The sequence below is a fragment of the Ptychodera flava genome, chromosome 21 (genome assembly GCF_041260155.1).
Source record: "Ptychodera flava strain L36383 chromosome 21, AS_Pfla_20210202, whole genome shotgun sequence".
Lineage (NCBI taxonomy): Eukaryota > Metazoa > Hemichordata > Enteropneusta > Ptychoderidae > Ptychodera > Ptychodera flava.
In genome coordinates, this window is record NC_091948.1 from 3,179,781 (window position 1) to 3,185,177 (window position 5,397).

Genomic DNA, 5,397 nt, shown 5'->3' on the forward strand with positions numbered 1-5,397 from the left:
ACAAAGGAAAAAAAAATCAGTGAAAATGAGGTCTAGCTAACTTCCGTTTTAAACGGCTTCAATTGTCGACACTTTTATACATGTATTTTAAAGTTTACAGTTCTGGGTTGATGAACTCAAAAAGTTTTCAAAATGAAGATGTAGCTTCTATATCTGCCACCTGTCAACAATAGCTTTGAAAGTTGATGAATTAGGTTGTGTAGCAATAATTGTACTCAGGCTGGTATTGGTGTAAAGTTGAAATTTAAGAATGAGACAGCCTTTTTCCGTCACTGTGACTGCAATTTTTTATATTGTCAGCCTATTTTTGTCTCAAGCCATTACAGGATTAAAACATTTTTCCCTTCATCTGCCAATATTTCCCCCCAAAATCCCCCAACCCCCTCCCCGGAATCAAATTGGTGTCCTAATGCCTCTGAAATACGATGAAGGGCCGCCTTCCAATAAACCATACCCGTTGGCCTACCTACAAGAAGACATGGCCGTCTAAATTAGCTGACTCGAACTTAATTCGACGGATTTCCATTGCTTGTCCATTTTGTGGGTCCTCCGGATATTCTCGACTGTGTATAAATCGTTTCAGTAGTGAAACTGATCCATGCAGGAAAGACATTAAGTTTAAGCGCAGTACATTAACAATCTCGACCGCGGACCATCCGGGTACTTGTGGGTTCTTACGTCATTTTTGCGCCACAGCGCGGTGAAAGCAATATATCGGATTTCAACCAAGTAATATTCAAAGTTTCAACATGCAATAAATGACATAACTTTTAGTTCTGCCTTTTTCACACAATTTCTGTAACATTCGCTCTTCTCTCGTCTGATCTCTCATTCACCTCGCTCACGTGCGCTTCACCTACTGACGTAACTTTGCGGTCAAAAATGAAATAGGAACACAGTTTTTAGACGTGATTTCACTACGATTTCATAACTCAACTAGCAATGGACAATGGTTGAGATAAGAATGACCATAAGTCTATTACAGTTGAAGACTGCAGGGAATATGTCTGCGGAATGACATTATGTTTATCTCGCAGTCTGTCTCCATTTGAAAATATATAAACCGTTGAAGAGGTTTCATCCCGTAAACTGTTTGCACTCTAGGGTGCCTATGATGCCAGCAAGTGTCAATATATCTGAGTGCACTCAAAGATACTTGATTCCATAAAAAGAATTAACTTACTCAAAACACTGGAGAGAGAGAGAGAGAGAGAGAGAGAGAGAGAGAGAGAGAGAGAGAGAGAGAGAGAGAGAGAGAGAGAGAGAGACTACGCAAGGGGAAGCGTTACTTGTGGAACTAGGTTATATAAGCCGTATATACCTAGATGAAAAAGTCATTATTTAGTTATTCCAAATCAATGGAGACAAGATATTTTCCTTATAAAACGAGTCATCGCTTTCTCCGTGAGATAGTTATTACCATGTACCTGTAGGGTTCGAAGCACTGAGGTGACATTTTCGGAAAGGTAAAGAGTTCATAGGTACTTTTTATTGAGAAACGTAAAAACATTATGGAACCAGATAAGAATTGAAAGTGCTCCCGTGTTTCAGTATATTCTATTCAGATGTATGTATTCCTAATTAGCAAAGTTCATTAAATATGGAAACTAGTAATTAGCTGAAGTGAAATGCTAAATGTCTTTCAATAAAATTACATCATTGTGTAGGCCCTATTCAATGTACATGGCATGTTTCATCGCCTTTTATCAAGTCCATTTAGATCTACATCCTTGATTAGTAAAATTCATCAAATAAGCACATTTCTGTAATTTAAAGGGGTTTTATAGCTAAAAATACATCCATCAAGGTATATGGAGTGTTTACTTAGCAACAATAAATGTTAGATGTTGCTGCGTAAGAGGGAACAATTTAAAGGGAAACCGTCGTCTGAACTGCGTCTGTGCGAGTTTATTGTTTACAAACAATTTATTTTGTGCACGATATCAAGATGCATCTCATCATCATAGCTGCAACATTTAAATTATACGATGTAGATTATGACAGACATGTTTTAAGGCTGCGTTCACAAAAAGACGGTTAGGGGGGCTGGAGGAATTCAGGAGGGATTCGAACATTTTGGGGGTAGTGGAGGGGGGACTTGAAAATTTTGCTTTACCTGTAGGGGGGGGAGACTTGAAAATTTTTGGATCCCTTTTGAGTTTTACATTTTCCAATTCCAATTTTATGTAGGTAATTCAATGAAAAACGAATACCATTTTTATGTCATCAAAATGTTGTAATGTTAGTAATAATTTAACAAAATCTAGGACCATTTTGTCACATTTCATGACTTTTATCTCGAAAAAATCTAAACGTGTGATTTGTCGTAGAAAAACAAACTTCAGCCTCGTAACAGGGCAGAAGCTGCAACTGTTAATGATTTCTGCAATATTTCTATGCAATATAACAACTATAGTTTCTTGCTATCTCCCTACAGTATGCTCAAACACACATATTTAGAATATTTAGGTTTTGTTTCTTCTCCAACACGCCACCAGAATCTAACTATAACAATACGAAACAATACTAATTATATACTGTGTGTGGCTACGCTACCACCATCTGCTTTATTACAACAGTAGACAAAGCATGTATATATAAATATAAATATGTATTTGGTGATAATTTAATTGGAGTCCAGACTGACAGTCGTCAGTTGTCAGTGATACAAATGCATGGTACACATACATAGGCTGTGATAGCAAGCTGAATACTAGACAATTCAACATGCTGTAGGGATCGAGTAGAACAAGAACGCAGTTGTAAAACTGAACAAAAATATTGCCAAAATTATCAAAGTTAATACAGCTACTGCCTAAGGGTAGTGTCACTATCATTAATGCTCTGCTACTGCAGTGTCACCGTCACTGCATACCTGAACAGTGACAGAGATAGCTCTGACTCTGATGTACATGGTAGTTGAAGAAGAGTTGGGGTCAAATGACGCTCATGACAGTGAAACATACTTGTACACAAGAAACATACTTGTACATAAGATCAAGCCAGAGAGCAACACATGGAAGAACACATATAATTTTTTTAATTCTGGCATATGAGAATAATCAAATATTAAAGAAAAAAGATATGGTCACCATGCTTGATTTTCTAAATTTTCACATTCTTGTTATAAAATGACACAGAAGTAAAACTTTGAACAGTAAAGACGAAAAGAAAAAATATGTGACCAAATGGAATTATTTATTTTTTAACCAAATTTTCAATTATTACAACCAAAATTTCAGAGATTAAAACATTTATTTGATGGAATATTTTAACCTTCCAGTATTTTCAATTTTGAGTAGCATCTAATTCATATATGTCTTGTAGTTTTGAAACAATTTTTGGTAGGTCACTGTGCAATATGGCAATTAGCCAGAATTCACAATTTGCCTACTCTCTAATGATTGCCATTTTGTGTGCTCTTCAGGAGGAGCAATTGACCTGGCCAGAGTTGGATTAACTCAAGTTGGCTTTTAGACCAATAAATCTAAAAACATTCACTGATGCATTTAAAGGCGCACTTTTCAATCCCTGGTTCTCGCATTAGAACTCGTCTTGGGAATATGACTATACAAAGTGCTAATACAGGTAGCAGACGGCACAATACATGTTTATTTTTTCTGCGCTCACATCCTTTACAAATATGCGGGTCTGTGATAGTTGGGGGGACGTGAAAAAAATTTGACCATATAGAGGGGGGGGGGGCATTTGAATTTTTTAGGGTACTTAGGGGGATGTGAAAAAAAAATAAGATTTCGATCGAGATTCCTCCAGCCCCCCCCAATCGTTATTTGTGAACGCAGCCTAACTTTCATCAATCACCATCGTACCTTGGATACAGTGTTTGCATTGGTCGCATGGGTCCGATACGACTTTATTACACCTCACTCATTCAGCGTGCACTACCATTGGTTAAACGCGACTCACGTGACATGTAAAAGAACGTGATGATGCCCTCTGCGAACTTGATGATGCCCTCTGCATTTGATATTACATAGATGACGTAATTTTACTTACTACGCCTCCTTTCTGCGCCTAACAAATTGTCGTTCGCTTGTACTTGTTACAATCGCTGCGAAACGTCAAGCAGAGTTGTAACACACCTCATCCGCTGTCTGTATTCTCATTCGCCAGTTGATAGTCACGTGGGATGTATTCTTTTTGTGCTGATCCACGTAAACGACGTCATCAGGCATCATTTGTTGGAACTGTTGCCTGCCAGGCATCAGTTCCGAAAAATGATGCCCGCTGACGTCAAAAACGACATTGACGCGTGCGCGGACCGGAATGTAAACAAAGATGTCGTCTGCGGCCGATCTAAACGATAGTCGAGAATTTTTGGTTTATCCTACTTTCTGAAGAAGAATTGAATGCTTTAGTTTCCAACAAGGACTCGAAACGGACGAAAACTATAATCAAAGGTGCATTGAACGTTTTGCAGTTCAAGCAATGCGATCCTGTTAGGAAAAACTTTTTCTTACTGAACCACTCCAACATATTACATCATAGGCCTACATGAGACAAGTTTTGTGCATAGTACATTCTTATGCATGGCTACGGATGAGATGTGTTACAAAACACATATTGACTGGCCATGAGGGCAACAGCATACGTCTTTAACCCCTCGGGCCTGTGAGTCACCCCAAAAACAGACTGTTTCCCTCGGCCTACGTCTGTTTTTGGGGGTGACTCACACAGTCCCTCGGGGTACAGACGTATGCTGTTGCCCTCATGGCCAGTCAATATGTGTATATAATATTGCCCTCGCTCTCATGTGTTGTTATTTAATTTCAGAGCAGTTCCGACGACTGTATCCCTTTAAATTGTTGTCAAATACTTATACTATGCATGCAACTCTTTTGATGGTGAGTTTTGTGTTGAAAATTGTAGCCAGTTTTGTAAGAGTGGTGACTCAGTGTGTTCAATTAGGAAACTGGTAAGTGAACTGAACATGTTGTTAGTATCCCGCAGAGCAAATCACGGCAAAAAGCGAGTTAACCACAGGCGCTCCTTAGCTGGGTAGTCTGCCAGTGGCGGCATATCGACTACGGGATCGATAGATCGAGCAGAAAATCGATCTACTTGGCAGACTACCCAGCTAAGGAGCGCCTGTGGAGTTAAACTGGTAGTTTACTTGATCTCTCAGTGTACTTGGACGGCGGGTACAAGCTTCTCGTGGATTCGTCAGCAGTGAAGGTGCTTTCATTGAACAAGGTTCAAGTTCAGATTCAGATTCAGATGCGAAAAATACTGTCTTATGCCAGAAATCAGACTGTCTGGGGTGCCTATTATGGTGATTAATTGTAAATATACCACCTAAGTTATTTTTGAATGTTGATGCCAATAATTTTCAGTCTTGCCGATGTGTGAAACTGGTAATGTGACCGACTCAAAAAG